Below are 21,939 nucleotides of genomic sequence, written 5' to 3' on the forward strand. Positions count from 1 at the left end.
CAGAAAGTAGATTACAGGTTACTGGGGGCCTGAATGGGGTAGGGAATAGGGAATTACTGCTTAATAGGTACAGAGTTTGAGTTTGAGGTGATGAAAAAGGTTTGGTAATGGATGATGGTGATGCTAGCACAACTTTGTGAATGTAATTAATGTCACTGAATCATACACCTAAAAATGAAATGGTTAAAATGGAAAAGTTTATGTTACTTCAATAAAATAAAAAAAAATACAGCTGGTGGTTATTTCTGAGTCCTCAAATTCAACAATTTTTGTTTCTCCTTTATGTATTTAAGGTTTTCATAATAAAAATGGAAGCTTTCTTCTGTACATTTCAGGATCCTTTTCTCTAAAAAAATTTCTAATTCTAATGGGAAATGAATGAGACAGGATTGGGGTTACATATCCCTCCATGTCATTACAGAGGAATTTTGGTAATGGTATAAAATTTCTTTGTAACAATGCGGTGGTTGTTGTTTTCCCAAGATGATTACTTAAAATTGGATGGGTAGGCTCATTGAAAAATTTAACTTTCTGTAAAATAATTTTTAGAAATAGAAGTTGCATAAAGCATGGGCAGAGTCTTCGATGATAAAGAGAAAGTATTTATATTCTTATACTAATGTTATTTTTCCCAAGCAAAGGATGTGCCTAATAGCTGCTTTCCATTTAGTATAACCTTAAGAGGCAGCGAAATGTATTGAAATAATGTTCAACAATGAATAATATTAGAAAACGTTTTCATTTTTTACCACCGACTATTAACTTGGATATAAACATTTTAGCTTTTTATTTGGACAATCAAAAAAAAATCAGAAACAAAACTACTTTTACAATCAAAATGGTACAAGAGCAGGATGTCTTGGTGATTCCTTTTGAGAAAATAACTTTGAAAATGTACTTCCTTTAGTAAATAGAGATTCTCTCTAGCAGCTCTTTTAAGATTGTTATAACTAATTTTAACATGTTAGTTCATTCTTTGCAGTAGCCTTTGACCAAAAGCTTTCAAAGTCCTGTCAGGATTAGAATTCAGCTGTCAAAATTTGACTTGATAGCATAAACTGTAAAAAAGACTTGTGAAACTCTTTGAAAAACAGAATGTTAAAAAAACAAAACAAAACCCAATGAATTAAGAAAAAGGAGAAGAATATTATAGGAACGTGTCAGAGCCCCTTGAAGCTAACGCGCTTCATGTACAGGAAAACCCCAACCCACCCAGGACAGCTGTGAGTCACTGCCTTCCCCCTGGGACAAGACAGACTTGCTCTCTATTCCTGTGGAGCTTATCTCCTAGTGGGGATTAACAGAAAACAAACAGTAAATAAAGACGTTACTTTCAGACAGTGAGTAGTGGCATCCCATGGCGAGGCTGCTCCAGAAGGGCCTCTCTGGAAAGGTGACTTTTGAGATGACAGCTGAATAAGGAGGAGTGCTGGGAAGTGGGAGGATCTGGTGAAGAGATTCTAGACAGAGGGAATGGATGCAGGGGCTCCGAGGCAAGAACAGGTGAGCACGTTCCAGACCGAACCGAGGCCATTGTGGGGGAGCCTTGTGGTTGGGGCACAGGGAAGGGGGGTGAGGGAATGCGGGCAGCGGGTCAGAACACAGTGCATGGTTGCTGCTCCCAGAGCCTCCTCGCTCCACTCTTCAACCAAGTGGGCGCCATCTTTTAGGCCTATTGACCTTCCGCTTGAGCAATCTTTCATGTGTTCTAGGGCTAAGGAGAAGGACAGGGAAACCTCTATAAGTGGTTTGAATTCTGTGCTAAGTGCTAGTGGAAGGGTGAACACGCAAGCATACACACACGTGCACACACATGTACATATAGGTGCAACATACACAAACGTACAGGTGCTTTTTAGCATCTGACAAGGATTCATACCAGAGAAACAGGCGGATTGTCAGTCATGGTATAGGAAGTAAACTTGAACATTAATGATTTGCAGGTACTTTAGGATGGGGAGGCAATGTGAGCTTTTCCCCAACTGGAGAAGCTCGGTATGTCAACGAAACCAGAGATTACTAATAAAAGATGCATGAATGGCATGAACAGGTATATTCTGAAAATAGCAGAGTTGGAAAACAGCAACATTAGAGACAGTCAATATTAGCCAGGAAGGCTGCCAGAATTAAGTCAATTGATGTCACTTAAGAGACACGATCTAAATAGGGAAGAAATTCAAGCCGCTGTGGAAGAATGTTAAAGATATTCTGTTTGAAGAGAAGCTGATCTTGCTCACTGGAATAGGCTGGTTGACCAAACAGGGAAAGGCCATTAGGGAAAATACCCAAGTAGCAATTCAGAATGATATGAATGTGCAAATGTCTGAAAGCAAAGTGTAAGAATAAATTTGGTTGGTTGGTTCAGAGTCCCAGAAATGCATGTGAGTAAAGAGTGCAGTGTTTCTTGTGTCCCATTTCTCTTTGGGGTAAAATCTGCAGGGCAGGGGATTCAGTTCAGTGTGCCCAGTGTTACTAAGTATGCGCCATGTGTGGCTGGCATGGTGCTAGGGGCTGGGAGAGGAGGGGGCTCTGTTGGGAAGAGCAGAATCCCAAAGAGAAAAAGGTACAGTGGTAACAGCACCTGGCAGGTGGAGCGTGTCCATTTTACAACATCCTATCAGAGAGTAAATAATGGAAACACACTGCCTTCCATCCAGGGTCAGTTCCCAGGGTTGGAGCAATAGTTGCTTTGGGCTGGGTTGGAAAGGGAAGGCTGTGCCAATGAAGTGGGACTTGGGGTTGTCCACGGAGGAGCAGGTGGCGGGGGGTGTTTTTGAATCACAAACAACCAAGCCAGAGCAGTTCAATCTGCAACAACCCTGAGTCTGGAAATACTGCCTAATGATTAACTAGCAGGTGAAAGAAGAGCCAGCAAACCACTGGAGTCAGCCTCAGGCTTCCATCTGGTTGCTGTACTGTTAGTGCTAGGAGGCCTTTAAATTATCCCTCCTGTGCACATAAAAAGAAGGCAACATCTTTTACTTACTAACTTAGCAAAAACAATTTAAATCACACCCAGATTTAGCAAGGATGTTAAAAAAAATTCAGGTCTCTCTGATGAGAATATACATGGTAAAACCCTTTGAGAGCAATTTTGTGATGTCTCAAGAGTAACTGAACTGATCATGTCGTCTGTTGACCTGGAAACTGATCTTAAGGAAATATTCCAAATGTGAAATCAAAGGTGAAGGATATTAATTGCAGAGTTATTTATACTATTTGAAAATTGGAAACTGCTCAGAGACCACCAACAGAGTAGTCAAAGAAATGGAAATAGACGTGAGAGATCATTTTTCACTTGAGTTAGTAAAGGTTAAAATGATTTTAAGTATCCACTATTGCTGTGAGTGTAACATGGGCTACACTTCTATAGAGGACAATTTGGCCGTGTCAAAATTTAAAATCTGCATTCCCTCTGAGTCAGTTCTAGGAATCTAGAGTAGAGAAATGATTGGATAGATAAAATACGTGAAGTGTGTAAAGGGTTTTATTGACTCCAACACATCTCCTGATTTTTAAAAAATTACATTCAGACACAATACATTTCATCCTTGGAAGAAAGGAGAGTGCTATGGATATTCTCGATAGGCCCATTTCCTAATGAGGATCCTGAAGGTCAAAGAGTAAGGGATTCATCCTCACAAGCTCTAAGTGCACATGCCTAGTCAATAAAAGTACAATATTTTTCTAGTTTTCCATGACGCAACTGCTCAAATTTCACAGGGCTAAACAGTCAGCTTGTTGATGTGAAAATCTCTCTGTGTTTGGGCACAGAATCCCATTTGGTGGACGCAGACCATGGGAGCTGGGAAAACAAGGGCTGGTCTGTTTTCTCCTGGGGATGATAATGGTGTTCCCACTGCACTTGTCAGAGAGAGGGAGAGAGAGAGGGAGGGGGGGAGAAATGATCTGTGGGTCCTCTGACCTAGCATGTGTGAAAGAACAAATAAAAATAACTTACATGCAAATACCATAAGGTGCCATGAAAATGATTAAAAGGGGGCAAGGACTGTGCGAGATCCATTTTTCGTAAGTATTGCGTATACTTGGAGAGCAGGTTACAAAAGGGAGGTGAGGCATTATTATTTCACAGCAGAAGGAACAGTTTCCATGAACTAAAAGCAATGTGGACTTCAATGGGTTTCACGATCACGAAAATAAATATTTAGAATGAGTTACAGCACAAAGATGAAACCGAGGCATATAAATGAGCTGTAGACACAGAAGCGTACTCTTCAGGAGAGGTTACTCAGAAGGGAGAAGTGCAATACTTCTGTCTCCATTAATAACATCAATGGACACATAACTGTTCTATTATCTATCAAGGAAATGTCTGTAAAACTTCAGTAATCATACAAAAATTTTAGCAAGTACAAGACTGCATTGGCCAACGATGCATTTCATTTTTGGTTTTAAAATTCCCCTTCTTGGTGGCTCATTATTTGATCTTAGGCCAAGGATTCATTGTGTCTCTCTTCCTCAGTTTCACGATCTGTCATATGGACTGACAACCTTTGCTCAAATAGGTATTTGGGATGCTCTCTCTTCCCAAGGACTTCACCTCTTACATTACCTCCTCTTTCCTGGGTCACATACTTCTTCCTATCAAAGGGGGCATTTCCAAAAGTGCACTGTCACGATCTAGTTTGTCTTAATTCTCTCTTGATCCCATATCTCTCTTAACATATCTCCCAATTTACCCACCCCTCTGCCAGTCAAACATCTCCAAAGAGTTGCCTATTCAAGCTGTTCCTAGTTCTCAGGACTCATTTTCTTTTTTGTGCTGTTTGTTCTCTGAAGGGGTTTAATAGTTGGTACAAATTTAAATATAAAACAAAGGTGAAAAATAGTGACTCCATTAATCTCACTTGATCCTGATAATTACATTATTCAAATGTAACCCATCCACCTGGCTTCCACCCCCACAACTCCATAGAAACAGCTCTTGTTATGGTCACCAATGGCCCCCTCTGTGCAGCCTTTCTACTGACTTCTCAGAGGAAATCAACCCTGTTGGCTGCTACGTGACTTAGAAAACTTTTACCTTGGCTACTGAGACATTGCACACTCCTGTTTTCTTCTAATTTTCTGGCTACTTGTTCCTTCTCAACACTCTTTGCTCTATTTCTACCCTGTTTTCCGAAGTGTTGGAATTTTTCAAAGCCTCCTCCCCCTGTTCTCTCTATACGATGCCCCACAGGCTCCTGCTGCCAGCTGTCTTCTATATGCTGATACGTACGGATACCCCGATCTGTATAGGTCTCTGGCCCTCGTGTCTTTCTTTAGACCCATGTGTCCATATGCCTACTTACTATCCACTACTGAGACTTCTCTTAGGAGTGCAAATCTGAGAGGTACCGCACTCAACCCATGATCTCTGCCTCTATTTCCTCCTTCTGCATTTCTCATTTCGTGAACTGTCACCACCATTTACCTAGTTGCTGTAGCTGAAAATGTGGGATTCCTCTTTCTCCCTCATTTCCCTCTTGTTGAAGCCATCACAGAATCCCAGGTCTCTCCCTCAGAAATGAATCTCCAACCTGTCCTCATCTCTCCAACTTCACCGCCATCCCCATAGTCAAAGCCACACTCTCTCTTACCCAGATTGTCATAACCTCTTTACTGATCCCCTTGCTTCCCTTCTCACCCCTCCCCCCCAGCCCTCCAATTCCACTCTCTTTTAACATTTAAATTGGATTATGGAATTCCTCTGTCAAATGCATACATATATAAACACATAATACATACATAAATGAAACAAACTTCAATTAATCTCAGAACTGAGTCCAAACTCTTTTCCAGGACCTACAGGGCCCCTAACTGCCTCTCTAAAATCTTTTCATAGCAGTCACCACTGCATCCACCAGACTGCTCCCCTGGTCATTCCTCAAGTGGGTGCAGCAACTTCGGCCTTAAGGGCCCTCTCGTACGCTCTTCCCCCCACCCTTTCCAGGACTGGCTCCTTCTCGTCCTGCAGGACCTTGGCTTAGGTTTGGCCTCCACAGACAGGCCTCTTCTGATTATGTGGACATGGGTGGTAGTTCCCCACTTTATGCTCTATCATTGAGGCATCTTATCATCTCCTTTATAGTAGTTATTACAATTTGTAATCATATACGTATTAATCTGTTTACTTGTTTACTATCTCTCTCTACCATCAAAGTATGAGCAACATGAGGACAGAAATAACTTTCTTAATTCTTCACAGTATATGGTGGTGAATATATGTGTAAGGAAGGAAGGGAGGGAGGGAGGGATAGATATTGAGAAACTAAGAAATCAGAAATCCCACAGTATACTTTTGGAGACAAATATACTATTAATTTACTTTTCTTGAGAATCAAACTTAAGCTTCAGCATTTGCTACATGTTTTGGCTTTATTTATCCACTTAAACATTAAAAAAAACCACAATATGTTTCCCTTGTGTTTTCTTCTAAGAGTTTTATAGTTTTGGTTCTTATATTTACATCTTTGATCCACTTTGAGTTCATTTGTGTATACGGTGTGATGTATGGGTCCACTTATTTTGTTTTGCATATGGTTATCCAGTTTTCCTAGCACCATTTGTTGAAGAGATTATTCTTTCACCATTGAGTGGACTTGGCAGCCTTGACGAAAATAAATTGGCCACAGAAGGGGGGGTCTATTTCTGAACTCTCAATTCAATTTCATCAGTCTATATGTCTGTCCTTGTGCCAGTACCATGCTGTTTTGATTACTTTAGTTTTGTAATAAGTTTTAAAATCAGAAAGTATAAGTCCTTCAACTTTGTGTTGTTGTTGCTGTTTTCTCCAAGATGTTTTTGGCTATTTGGGGCCCCTTACTCTTCCCTATGAAGTTGATGATTGGCTTTTCCATTTATGCAAAAAAGGCTGTGGGGATTTTGGTTGGGATTATGTTGATCTGTAAATCACTTTGGGTAGAATTGACATATTAACAATATGTAGTCTTTCAATTCATGAACATAGACTATACTTCCATTTATTTTTAGATCTTTGATTTCTTTCAGAGATGTTTTATAGATTTCCTGGTACACATCCTTTATACCCTTGATTAAATTTATTCCTAAATATTTGATTCTTTTAGTTGCTATTGTAAATGAAATTTTTTTCTTGATTCCCTCTTCAGATTGGTCATTTCTAGAGTACAGAAAAACCACTGATTTTGGTGTGTTGATCTCGTACCCCACCACTTTATTTAATTTGTTCATAAGCTCTAGTAGGTTTGTTGTGGATTTTTCAAGATTTTCTATATATAGGGCCATGTCATCTGTGATTAGGGAAAGTTTCACTACTTCCTTTCCAATTTAGATGCCTTTTATTTCTTTTTCTTGCCTATTTATTCTGGCTTGAACATCCAGTATGAGTAGGCCCCAAGGAGTTTGAGGCAAAACCAAATACAGAAATTCTGATATTTTACATTTTAGTCATTATAAATAGTTGATATAAAAAAGGTGAACCACAAATAGAGAGAGAATGTGAAGCTTTGTGTGTTTTGAATTGCTGCTGGAAGGAAATTCATTTTCAGCAAAACACAACAGTACTTCATTCCTCTAACATGCAGTTGGCTGGAAGTACAAGCCACTGCTTTTAAGAAACTTATATAGCTACCTGCTGTGGTGCCGAGGCCTAAACCTGAGAAAAGATAATCACAAGCCTTTAAAGAAGGTACTTTTTAATTTCTTCTTTTCAAGTTGGAGAAAAAAGAGGCGTGTGGTTTGTACCACTCTAATAAAAAAAGAGTGAGTAGGAGAGGCAAAAACTTACAGGCAAAAGGTTCTATTATTTGACACACATTTATCGAACACCAATATATGACAAGCACTGTGCCGGGTAGCACAGGGGAGACGATGATGAGTAAAACATTGTTCTTACCCTTAAGCGGCTTATCATTAAGCAGACAATAAGATTACACAGGTGGGTGAATGGACAGATGGATGCACAGATAACTACAGCATAAGAAGAGGATGAAGGACGAAGCATGGTCTCAGCAAAAAAGAAAGGTACAAGAATTAAAAATGAAACAAGGAAGAGTTATGGAGGTTCTGATTAAGAATGAGAAGAAATGAACATGGTACTTAATTTCATCCATATCTTGGCTGCCCTGTGAAACATCAATAGGCTTTGCCTTTATTTTAATGTATAAAAATTTCTGTGAGTGAATGAATGGAAAATGTCTTCTCCTCTTGGTTAAGTCTTGGGCTTCTGTGGCCAAGGCTGGGGTTTAGTTGTTCCTTTATGAAATGTCAATTTCATTCAATGGAAAACACAATGGCATTCCCAAACCTGGCTTGCTGTTCATCAGGCAAGAAAGGGAATGGGTAAGAGTGCCTGGCATTGTCCTCTCAAACCCATCAAAAATGAAGAAAAACAGTCAAGGCATGTGTTCTGTAGAAATTAACTAGACCCTGTCCAGACCACTGTCTCCTCACCCATAATATAAAGGGGCTGGACCAAATTAGGATTAGCAGAAAGATTTCTCCCAGTACACTTTCGCATTGGTTCCTTGCAGTGCTCTGTTGAGATGTGAGGATGTGTCCTAACTCATTAGGAAAGGGGACCCCGATAGAGTAGCAGCATCTTTCCTATGAGCATGGGGATAGCGTGAGGCACATTTGCCAACTATGGGGCAGATCACTAAGGTGTAAATGAAATACTGTATCTGAAATCTCTCTGAAAACTATTAAAGCACTAAATACCAATACAAGATGTGACCATCTAAATTCCTTCTAGCTCCCAACTCAAATGACTTCTACTAACACTGAGTTGGAATTATCTTCTCATAGTATGGATATGATAGTACATTACATTCTTAGTTATGCATATTACAGATCTATTTGTTGCAAATCTTGCCTCCAGGCTCTCACCAGCATGATCAGAACAGGCAAAGCATGGAGACTGGCAGGCGACCATTTAAAACAGAACATTTGGCGACTCGTTCAAACAAGGAGCTGGGGATGGAGACGGGCTGGGGACTGTGAAGAGGCTATGATGACTCTCTTCTTTGGTTTGAGCAGAAGCTGGGGAAAAACATGAGGAAATGCATATTTCTGCTTCCTTCCTACTGACATTTTCACGAAGCTCCTGCTTGTCTTTAAAGAACCGTAAATGCAGAAATCAGATACGGCCATGATCAAAAGCAATGATAAACAAAAACTAAGCAAACCCACTCATGCAGGATTTTAGATAGTCTGCCCTAGTCACCTTACACTGGAATGGACTGCTGAGATGGAAAACTATACTCACACTTCTCCTAAGATAGCTTGACTGTGACTGTCTGATTTCTAACATGTAAATTTCTTCTTATCTTTGCTTTCCTCCTTGGTTATTTGGTTACTCAGCAAATGTTGCTATGCCCCAAACTGGAAAGAAATATGCCTTCCCTCTCTTGCAACCAGCGTCTGCAAAACCTAAAAAGATTACATTTCCTTGAGATGCTCCTCTTGCATGTGTACCTACTGCCGCAGGTGTTCTCTGGGTCCATTAAAGAACAAATACCCAAAAACACAAACAAAAATACCATTACCACCAAAAAGATTACCTTAATTATAAGCTAAAGGGCTTGTTAAAAGCTACCATCTCCCTTTGCTTCCTTACTTATCAGGATCAGGGTGTTAGCTGGGCACTAGTCGTTTTAGCTTTGTGCATATGGACATCTTATGTTCCTGATTGTGAGGATTTTTTCCTCTAAATCGTGGGATTTCAGAGCTTCTAGGGTGCCTTGAACCCCCAGCTTTCAGAGGTGGGCAGGGCCAGGCCCTTGGGATCTGTGCAACCTTTCAGCAGAAGAGTGACACCCAGTCCCCAGGGCTCTGGACTCTCTGCTTCCCCTATTTTGTACTGATTGATTTTCCTGCATGCACATGTCTTCCCTCTGGATGATCAGGAGCTGGTGCAACGCTGGACTTTCCTGCTGCCCCCAAACCTTGCCCCTGCCGAATCTCTGGGCTGCCCCTTTCTTGGCCAAGTCCCAGCAAGGATTACATAAAAAACCCAGACAAGGATGAAATCATCATTTCCCTCTATTATTTCTTCTAAACTGCCTTTCTTCCTACCCATGACTAGGCAGTATTTTCTCGCAGCTGGGGATGAACAAATTCGAAAAGATGTTCTCAAATACATGGTTTCCAAGAGAGAGGCCACGAAGTCTTGAAAATGTAAAATGAGCATTTTTGAGTGATTGCACAGCTTATAAAAATGTCTCTGGTTAGAGCCTCATCAACAATGATTCACTCTGTGCAAGGGGTCCCTGTGGAGGCTTTAGTTGCCTCTCCTTGGGGAGCAGAGGTCTATTTTTCCTGCCGAGATGGAATAGATGGCTAGGACGCATCAACTGTCAGAGGTCGCAAGGTGAGGTGGAGATTTCTTTAAAGGTGCCTCATGCTTGGGAAGACTCAGTGGAACCTGCAGACCACAGTCTGTCTCCTTCTCCTTAAAGACAGACATTCCCTTTGCCCTGGGGGCAAGAACTTTCGGAAGTAAAGTCTCAATGCCAAACTGCATCTTCCAGGATAGCAAGCACAAGTCCCTGATGAAGAGGAAAACAAAGTTTATTCTAGTCCACAGATCTATGTCTTGATGTCAAAGACCTCTTTATACAAGATAAAAACGGACTGAGATTATATACAGAACTTGAACGTAGTAATCTACACCTGCAGTCACCTTCCAGGTATTTTTTCGATTCAGTTACTTAAAAAAAAATCAGCTAGAAAATTCCATGGGGGGCACATCTGTTGCCTCCTCATGTTATAGGCACATGGCTTGTTGGAGGAGAATGGCTGTCACTGCTCCTAGAACAGAAGAAAAGTCAGGACAAAGGAATGGTATTTTCACAGAGGCCAAGTCTTCCTTTTTCATTCCCTCATTATGGGAAGTTATCCATGGGTCACTGTTCTATTTTGCTAATGATGCCAGAATGCAAAACACCAGAAACGGATTGGCTTTTATAAAAGGGGGTTTATCTGGTTACACAGTTACAGTCTTAAGGCCATAGTGTCCAAGGTAATGCATGAACAATCAGGTACCTTCACTGGAGGGTGGCCATTGGTGTCCGGAAAACCTCTGTTAGCTGGGAAGGCACGTGGCTGGTGTCTGTTCCAAGTTCTGGTTTTAAAATGGCTTTCTGCCAGGACTTTCCTCTCTAGGCCTCAGCTCCTCCTCAAAATGTCACTCTCAGTTGCTCTTGGAGCATTTGTCCTCTCTTAGCTTCTCTGGAGCAAGAGTCTGCTTTTAATGGCTGTCTTCAAACTGTCTCTCATCTGCAGCTCCTCTCTCAGCTCCTGTGCGTTCTTCAGTGTCCCTCTTGGCTGTACCAAGCTCGCGCCTTCTGTCTGAGCTTATAGAGTGCTCCAGTAAACTAATCAAGGCCCATGTTGAATGGGTGGGGCTACACCTCCATGGAAATTATCCAGTGAAAGATCTCACCCACAGTTGAGTGATCACATCTCCATGGAAACATCCAATCAAAAGCCTCCAACCCAATCAACACCAGTATGTTTCCTACCCACACAAGACTACATCAAAGATAATGGTGTTTTGGGGGACATAATACATTCAAACTGGCATAGTCACTGTTTGCCTTTTCCCTCATCCACCCCAAGCTGCTCTCAAATGGGAATAAAGGAAACTAAGAAGTCTGGACCCTACAATAGGTTCCAATCTTTATATTACTGATTCTGGTCACTGCAATGATTCTCTGATTTTGATATTATTCCCTCAGTCTTCATACTCAAGCTCACACAGAGAAGGTAAATAACTTGCCTAGGATTACACAGCTAAGGGAAAGATCCTAGATTCAAGCCCAAGACCTTTAGGTTCTAAAGCCATTATCTACTTTTTCGAGAGACAGTTCCATAATTTCTAAGGGAAAAAAAATTCTTCTGCAAATACAATGGACAGGTTCCCATCTATAGAGGTTATCAGTTAATGCCCCTCTCTATCCCTCCACCTTCCAGTTTGCCCTCATCACTTCCTCCTATCCAGTTACCCCCAACTTTCTGCCCACTCATCAGCCCCCCCTGATTTCACTGCTCCCACCCCCAATCTTGTAGGATTCTGTGGTCCGGCTGTGCAATCCCTCTCCTGCAAATGCCCATGCCTTCTTTGTGCCCCTGTCCTTTCCCAGCCACCAGTGACACCCAAGCCTGGATACACCCCAGCCTCCCTCTGTGTGCCTGCCCTCTGGGAAGAGCCAACACTGCTGGAGAAAATCCTACAGAGTCCTCAGCTGTGTTAAGCAATCTCGCTGTATTTCTGCAGTTGGTTCCCTCTCACCCTCTGCCTCTGACTGCCTTTGAAAGTTCTCCCTTCTCAAAGTTTCAGTTCCTCATCAGCCACTTCTCCTCCACAAAAGACCTTGCCTTCTGCTTTTCTGGGAAAATATAACCCATCATCCAGGAATTCCCTCCACCTCTGTTACCAAATCCACAAGCCCAGGGTTCTGCTCTGGATTCTTTCCTGAGGATTGATTATGTAAGTTGACCTGAGTTTAGTTTATCTATGTTAATCACTAAAAATTCAAAGATTGTTCACTCCTTTGGGAGAGTTTTCTTTACTTATTTTAGGGTGAAATGCAGGTATTCTCCTTGTGATGGCTGGGTTCATGGATCAACTTGGCCAGCTGATGGTGCCCATATGTCTGGTCAAGCAAACACTGGCTTAACCATTACTGCAAGGACATTTCATGGCTGGAAATAAACCAGAAGGCTGGTTTATTAAATCATCAGTCAACTGATTGCATCTGTGGCTGATCACATCTACGATCAATGAACAGAGTGTCTTCTGCAATGAGAGAATCCGATCAGTTGGATTTAATCCCAACAACTGAAGACTTTTAAGGGAAAACAGAGAATGTTCATTTCTTCTTCAGCCAGCCTCTCCTGGAGAGTTCATCAAACACCTTCATTGGAGTTGTCAGCTTGCTGCCCGCCCTTTGGAATTTGAACTCGTGCATCCCCACAATTGCATGAGACACTTTTATAAATCTCATATTTACAGATATCTCCTGTTGGTTCTGTTTCCTCTGAGAGCCCTTACTAATACACTCCCCATATTTATGACATTTTGAGCTGCAGTCCTGAGCCGGAGGGCACGATGGCCATGGTTTCTTACTCATAGGAGTCTACTTAATTTACTAATCTATTTTGGGTTAAACTTTAGCACAATTCTAGATCACTGGGCCCAAGTTCTATACCCTTGAGATGCCATGGAAATCTCCAAATTACAAGTATAATAAAAATAGCATGCATAAAAATTAAATAACTGGGATATTTTTTACTTCAATATAATTTGAAAATGTCTACTATTACTCCCTCCCCTCCAAGTGATATATTTCCAGATAAAGCATTAATTTTTTAAAAATAGAAATGTAGAAACAGGGCTGGTCTGAGGCAAAAATATAAAGTGGGTGAGATCTTGTTTTAGTCATTTCCCCCCAAATCTTGATGTAATGGAAACATTTGAGGCAGACAGACCTGGATTTCAATTTCATGGCTAGCCCCTTCTACCTGGGTAACCTTGGGTAGGTTAATAAATGTCACCCAGACTCAGTTCCCTCATTTACGAAATGGAGTTAATAACAGTTAATTAGCAGAAGATTAAGTGAAGCAAGATATTTAGAGTTTTGGGCACCTATTAGGTACTCAATAATTGACAGATTTTATTATTATGCTTTTCAGCACTAATAAGGTCATTCGTATCATAGCTTTATATTCATATCATTGATTTAAACTGATTACGTCCCTAGGGAATACATACATTTAAAAAGAGATTATTTGGAAATGTCTACCTCCAGCTGTGAAGAAGCGACAGGGATAGAATTGATCCTCCTGCCTTAAAGGACTAACAAATAGACAAAATACATGAAACCACAGTCTTCAGACATTGGACACCAGGCAGCACAGGACAGTGATCACCGAGAGAAGGGAAACAGATGAAGTGAACCCTAAGATTGTCCCGGCTTACTGTCTAGAAAGTTCCCAGCTTTAATGCAAGAAGAGAAGTCCACACAGAGCATGGAGGTCCACCTGAGTTGAAGAAACAAATTCTGTACTTGCAGAGGCCAAGGGGGCTGGGAATTGCAGGGGGGAGCACTGGAGAGGAAGGGACTAACCGGAGGAATAGCTCTGGAGCTCTTCAGAGAGTCCCCCTGAGTCTTTGGCTGAGTATTGATCAGCACAGGTATGTGAGGAAAGTACCAAGGATGAGGCCAAAACCATGGGAAAGGAGCTGGAGGAACAATTTCTGAAGCTCACTAGGGGGCTGGGAATAGAAAAAGCTTCCAAGAGCCAGAAAGGACGAATGTTGTAATGCATTGGGGTACAGGGCCCAGGAGTGTCTTGCCTCAGGAGTGAGACAAAATTCTCAATAGTCTAAAAGCTGCTCTGGATCCACTTCCCAAAGATTAAAAGCAGTGAAAGAATCAAACTGTTTCCAAGTAACTTAATTGCATCTCAGAACAAACCTCAAAAATATTTAAAGGAGTGTAAAAAAATCTAGCACTTTAACAACATAAAATTCACACTGTCTGGCATCCAATAAAAAATTACCAGGCATGCAAAGGAGCAGAAAAATATGACCAGTAATGAAGGGGGAGAAAAAACAATCAATAGAAACAGACTCAGAATTGTCACAGATAATAAAATTAGCAGACAAATACATGAAAACATATTATAAACAAACCTCATATGTACAAGAAGGTTGATGGAAACATAAACAAGATAAAGAGAGACTTGGAAGATACATTTAGCAAAAAGAAGGAAAAAAGTAATGATCTGGAAAGACAATGCTTAACTATGAGGAACAAAAAATCACAGATGTCAAATAAGGGGGCTGAAGGGTGTAGTCCCTTTGTATCTACCTATGGTTGAGGACATAAAGCTATGCTTTATCATAATCTAAGGACTGGGTATAAAGGTGGCTTTTCCAAATATTATACATTTCTATATAATTGTCTATATAAATACATATAAGAATGCATTCATACAACTGAATGATTATTGAGGATGCATGAGATAGGAATATTCAAAGCAATTTTAGTATGGGGATTTAATTGTTTGTATTATATTATGTACGTATTCAACAAGGAATTTCATTTTATAACATCTCTAGTCATGAAGAATACACTCTGTTGTCTTTCGTGGAGAACTGAGGACAAGCCTTGATTTGTCTTAAGAAATGTCAATTACTTTGTATAGCACACAGTATATGCAGAGGAAGTATGTTTGGGAACAGTTTTCTGCATAGTCTCTTATCTCTGGAAATACAGCAGAGCACATGAAGACAGCCCTGGAACGAAAGCTCCGAGAAGGCTGTGGGCCCCAGCACCCACAGCAATGCCTAGCTCACTATTCTAGTCTTTGTGGACAGATCCAGTCCATCTACCCTGCACCATCTTCACTACTGACTGCACACTTCCAGCCTCTACCATCTTTTTTTGGACGTGCAGCCACCTTCTAAACATCCAGCCTCGTTCTTGCCATTCTTCAATCCAGTTCTAACACAACATGGGTGATTGAAAACAAAAAAACCTAAGTCAAAGATCACTTCCTTTTTCCAAAGCCTTCATTAGCTTGCACTTCAAATAAACTCCACAGATCCCTTGGCAGGCATGATCTGGCCCTGGCCAACCTCTCTAGACTCATCTTAAGCATCAACCGCTCACCCACCTCATCCCCAACCACTACCATGTGCCCAGGTACGCTAGCCTTTAGCTTCCTTCAAAGAGCCAAGCTCCTCTCACCTCTAGGCTTTGCACAAGGCCTTTTTTGTCCTTGGGATGCTCTCATCTTCCTAAATTCTTCCTTTCTTCTAGCTCGATCCTCCTGCTAAGTGGCTACCTCACCCTTTAGGTCTTAGCCTAAAAACTACTTCATTATAGGAGGCCCCCCTCCCGCCACCAACACCACCTGACAAAGTGAGGCTCCCCATCCCACTTATAAGACACTCCGCTATTGCAATTCAATAATCAACTGCACAATTATTTGGATAAACTCTGCATCTTTAGACATATGTGTTGCTCTAGAAGAGTATCAGCTCTCGGTCACGAGTGGCTGCTTCTCTAGTGCCTCGCAAGGTAAGTTGTGCGTTTTAAACCCTCTATAACATTGTGGTGAATGAATAAATATATGAATGTATGGTCACAATGACCTGGGGGAAAGGGGTAAATAACAGAGGAAAGTGTCACAGAACTGTCAAAAATACATGAAATCAGATACAGAAATTGTGAAACACAGCCTGGGGCCTATTTGTTTCCTGGCAATTGATAAAGAGAAATCTTTCAACCAAATGGAAAATAAAGACAAAGGAGGACTAGAAGCACCATTTTTCAGAGGGACTGTCCTCTATACACTGAGCTGTCGGTACCACTTTACTGTGCCTGTAATAGAGAGAGTCGCTGTTAATGCTGGAAAAGACTAAGGAAAGGAAGTTTGCTGGTTTGAGTATTATTTTTATTTTAAAAACAAATATGTAGGATGGTTTAGCAAGAGGCAGTCCTTCCGAGTATCTCTGTAGGCTGATGAGATAGTTTCAGGCATAGATTCATGTACTACACTTTTTATCACCCATGACTTCTCTCATTTCAAACCCTGAGGCTGTGCAGTAGACAAAAGAGGGGAAGCAGATGGAGGTTCTGGAAACCCAAGTGGAGGCCAGGCTGCTGCCCGGGTGAGAGCTGAGGTGCAATTCCTAACCTTGCAGCAGAAGCATGGCTGCGGCGCACGGTACCCAGGGCGTCAAAAACCTATGTGTCTGGGACTGCCAAGCTACAGCCCCATCCAGCCTTCTCTCCTGAGTGCTAAACCATAAACCTGACTGTTCACCTCACGCTTCCTTCCAACGGGTTCTTCAAACTCAACACATCCAAAAGGAAACTCACCATGTCCCCAAACTGCTACTCTCTCCTCATCCAGCCTTCCTCACCTTAGTAAATGACCCTACCATTTACCTGCGTCCCAAGGCTAGAAACCCAGGAGGTCATTGCTGATTTTTCCCTCTCTTTACATTCTATGTGGAATCAGTCATCAATTCCTGTCGTTTCCACAGCTAGACGCCGTAAGGGCACCTCTTCACTTCTCCCCATCTCCATTGCCATGATTTTAGTTATTGCCGTTATTCTCTCTCATTGGGGTTATTGTTACAGCCTCCTGTCTCATCTCTTTGCCACCAATCTTTACACACTCCCACTAGTTCTCTAAGGGACTTAAAACAAATGTTCTCAGTAAAAATACAACTATAATCATATCACTCCCCTGCCTGACACTCTTCAGTGACACACCATAGCACTCTTGATCTAACCACTCACCACGGTGATTTGTTTTTGCTCTATTTACACCTTTACATTCTTCACTAAACTGTAACACATGAGAGTAAGCTCTAGGTCTCATATTCCCAGAATGCAGCACAACATCTGGTTCAATAAATCCAAGTTAAAAGACTGATGTTTGAGGAGATGAACAGATTTGACACATGTCTCTTCATACTTGGGCTTATTAAAGAAGATAAGGCTGTTCTTGGGAGGATTAAACAACCCAGGAAGGAAACTAGAAAAAAACATTCTGAAGAAGCAGGGAATTAAAATGAGTGGAGGCACCAATGAATGGGAGAAGGTAATGGACTGCACAGAGGGGAGACTGTACTGTGTAGGTCTTAACCTCTACATGACTTTGTTATAAAACTAAGCTCATCTCTTCTTGGCAGGAAACAGGAGGTGATGGTGGGGAATTCAGAGCTTCTCAAGAAGAGACAGCAAGTTATGATTCAGGGATCAATTTGGGAGCTGACTAACATACACTTGTAAGGGGAAGAAACCTTTCATTGGTTCCAAGTCAATTACTGATAAGGGATGTGGCGTTATCCTGTTTATACCCTATACATAACTAACAGGGAGGGGCCTTTTTTGGAACATGTATCTGAAAGGTGACAAATGGCATGCTAAGCAACTTGGTGAACAAGTTATGCACCAATGTAAAGTCAATAAGAGCTAAAGAAAGGATTGCTGACGTTAGGAATGGAGATTTCAAAAACTTCAGAGAAGAGCAAGGTATGATCTCATGGCCAAAGTAGATTCAGAAAAGTATTACCAGTCCCTACACAGGCCTGGGCAAGAAACTTAAAACCTGTGGGGTACTCAGCTGTTGCTTTTCAACTCTCTTCCAGTTGATTATAACTTTGGAAAAGAAACCAGGGATGTAGGAAGGCAGCAGCTGGTCACACAGATGGTGACAAAGCTTAGGAGTTGATATTCTGGATTTTGGTTTTTGACACCAGAAGCTGGGGCTCCTGGGAAGGGACAATGTGTATCATAGAAAACTTGCAAAGAAAGTTTCAGGCAACACCTGACCACAAGAGAGTTAATTTGAAACTTGAGATAAGGGAGTGACACGGTTCAGCAAAACCACAAACAAACTTTTGTTTGTGTAAACTAGATAATATGGAGGAATGCCATATATGGCCTAGAAAGATGGGTGGATGTGGAGAAGGAGCTCCACAATTGACAGGGAAAATTTAGTTTAGATGGCTACAGACTAATGTCTCACATGTTGCTAATAAATACATATTTAATGCTAAATAAACTTTGGGAAATCCTACATACTAGATCCCACTCTTCATAACTGGACATTGCACATTAGCATCTTAAAGGTTACAAAGTGAGAAGCCTGATTTTGTCCTATCTTAACTAACAACTGTGGGAAACTAATGTTCCAAAGCAAGAGTTTGGAAAACCTGGAAGATGAAAGTGCAACAATAGTTCCAGTGCTTAGAATAGTACAACTTTATTGATGCTGATGATCTCAACAATAACAAAGATAATTTAAAAGAGGGAGAAGGGAGAAGAGAAAGAAGCAAAATTAAAGAAGAAAATAAAAATGATAAAAATGAGATCCGTAAAACACCTACCAACAGAGCCAACCAATGGGAAAAATTACAGTTTTTGGTAAATTCTTCTCCCACACCCACTTTTCTTCTGCTAAATTATTTCATTCCAGAGATTTCTTCATGGAGGCCCTGAAAGGGTTTTGACCATAACATGACAGCCCCACTTAAGAATGTATCCTGAGATATTTGGGGGCCAAGTCATATTACTCCCCAAAGAGGGTGGACTGGGGAACGCCCATTGTTATTTGGTTTGTGGCTCTCTTGGACTTTCTTGACGGTGAATTATTAGTTTGAGCCTGATGACTTTTTCTAGCTAACTAAATTTAGCTTTCAAGTTTGTCAAATCACATTTCTACGTGATTTGGGTGGAGGAAAAGCCTGTTCAGAGCTTGTGAAGAACAAAGAAAGCATCTAAGGTCCCTGTTTGGGAACAGGACTGGATTAAAAAGCTCAAAAAATGAAGACTCACATATAAACTGATAAGAAAATCACTGAGTATCTGAAATGATTACAGTATGAAAGAGAAGAAAAGGAAGAGAAAAAAATGAAAATAAAAAATTAAACAAGGCTAGTTATAAAAGGATTTAAGGTAAACTAATAAGAGTTCATCTTTGCATACCAAATTAGTAAATTTTAAATACATAAGTATATTCTGGAACTTTATTGCCCAGTATTTAACAAGAAATTTAAAAGCGTTCACTTCTTTTGACCTACTAAATTCTATACTTAAGATTCCATCCAAGGGAAATCTAAACATTGAAAAGCTGTATGCATGACAACATTAATTGTAGAATTATTTGTGAATTTAAAAAAAGAGAGAAAGAAAGGAAGGAAGGAAGGAACAATAGCTAATATTTGATGAATGCTTACTACGTGCAGGCACTATGCAATTATTTCATGTAAGTTATATTTAAATCTTACAACAGTACCATGAAATAGATCCTATCACCATTTTACAGAAAAGGGAACCTGCTCAGCACAATTAATTTCTCCAGAGAAACATGACCAGTTAGCAGGAAAAATTGGAAACCACCTAAACATAAATAGGAGAATGATTATGATTAAGTAAACTGGGGGAGGTTTATTTGATGGCTTATTAAAATTTTAAATATAAAACTATAAGAGGAAATGGAAAATAATTTAGGATAAGATAGTAATAAAAACGCATTATAGAAAACTTTATATTTAATATGGTTAAAAAATTTGCATAGAAAAAAGACTAGGAGAAAATACACAAACACCAACAAAACAAACAGAACCTGACCTTGGGATAGGATCAACAAATGCCATTAGCTGGTGCCCCTGAGAACAAAGCAAGCACAGTTAATTGGCAGGTTGGGAAAATGATGAAGGTAGGCCTGACAGGTTCAAAAGCAGTTTAAGCAGTTTGGCCAATACAAAAAACAGAGAATGTAACTCAGGGCAGATACGGTAAATCTTCTATAATGAGTAGGGCTGTAATTCTCCTCACGGTTAAGTTGCTGGGAGAATCATAAATTGGTCATGGCTAAAATGTCAGAAGACTCAAAACCATAAGGAAAAATAATGAATTACTGTGGTCGTGGCTTACTCTTGAAGTTAGACAACATTTTCTGGGAGAAGTGGGAGGTGGAGACAAGGAGTAAAGTAATTTCTGCTTTATGAATATTTCAATTGGACAGCTAGGAAATTTGGGTGGAAAAATAAAATCTTTACTCTCAAGTTATTAGAAGGCAACATCTATTTAGATTAGCTGTAGGAAAAAGGGGACTGGAAAAAGGAGACTGGATAAACACATGTTCTAACCTTGGAAAATGTTTATGTGCATACATACACACACACATACACTGTATATTCAACTTCTAAATTTTATAGCATTTTGGAGACTTTTACAAATATCCTGAGTGTAATGTTTTGGAACTCAATCTTTCTGCCTTTCCTTTATCTCTGTCTCCCCCTCTCCTCTCTCTCCTGTCTTCTCTTACGTTTTGTCTTGTTATATTAAAAAAGAAACTATACATAATGGGTAGATATACATACACATACATATATACACATATATACATGCATGTGCACATGATTTACTGCACTAAGGTTATAATTTTCATCTATGGCCACTATTAATAACAAAAGGAAATCAAATGGTTGGTTAACTCAGCATGAAGTCTGCACAAGTCTGCACATATGGAACTCAGAAACTCTCCAGAGGCAATGGGTTTCCATTTAGTATATACCATCTGCCCTCACCCAACGTGAAGGACAGAAATGAATTTTTCTTCCCCCAGCATATAAATGATCTTACTATCATAATTGACAGTCCACCCCTCCAAATACACGACAGTTTTTGAGGGGCAGGGACCATGCCTGGAGCCCAGCCCACATATCAGCACAATATCCTGTCAATGTCATTGAATGAATGAGTGAATGAATGAATGTGTGCATATGCAAATCCAATTATTTATCTCTCTCTAGACAAAGCTCAAGTCCCACCTCCCTGACAACATCATCTTCTCTCAGAGCCCCAGTGATTGAACCTTCTGGAAGTTACTATATTACTAGTCTGCCCTGCTACTTAACACCTGATTCTTTGCATTGCCTTTGTTGCTATCTAATTGTTTTCTGCTGCCATGTTTCTCAATTTAGGGAGACTGGTTCCTCCAGGACACTTCTATACATATTTATTTATTTTATTTCCCGAAGCATTTGTCACAGGGCATGTGAAAAAATCCTCAATAAACACGTTAAATTAAATTATGAAATATATTGAATATATTAAGTGATCTTTTACTTTGTGAAATTTCTAAACATTTTATCTATCAGTGCACTGTATTACAATTCCAAAATGCAGAGGAAAAGGAAATGTGAGATTTAGTATCAGTTAAGCTGGGTTTCTAGCTCTGACACTTGGATGCTGGAAACATCTAAATCCTGGTTCTCTGTTTCCCCATTTGCAAATGGGGACAATAAGAAAAGCAGAAACAACAACAAATACCTACCTCTCTCAATGGAGGACTGGGGAATCAAATGGGATAATGCACATGAAAGAATTTTGCAGATTAGAAGGCAAATATTAGCCATTCTAT

The 21,939-nt window shown here is 40.4% G+C and overlaps 1 protein-coding gene across 3 annotated transcripts in view; it reads right to left on the bottom strand.

Moving 5' to 3' along the window:
• ENOX1 (ecto-NOX disulfide-thiol exchanger 1) overlaps positions 1 to 21,939 on the bottom strand; it is a 314,387-nt gene that overhangs the window by 187,393 nt on the left and 105,055 nt on the right. The window lies entirely within an intron of this gene.

The sequence above is a fragment of the Choloepus didactylus genome, chromosome 12, assembly GCF_015220235.1.
Source record: "Choloepus didactylus isolate mChoDid1 chromosome 12, mChoDid1.pri, whole genome shotgun sequence".
In the NCBI taxonomy this organism is placed as follows: domain Eukaryota; kingdom Metazoa; phylum Chordata; class Mammalia; order Pilosa; family Megalonychidae; genus Choloepus; species Choloepus didactylus.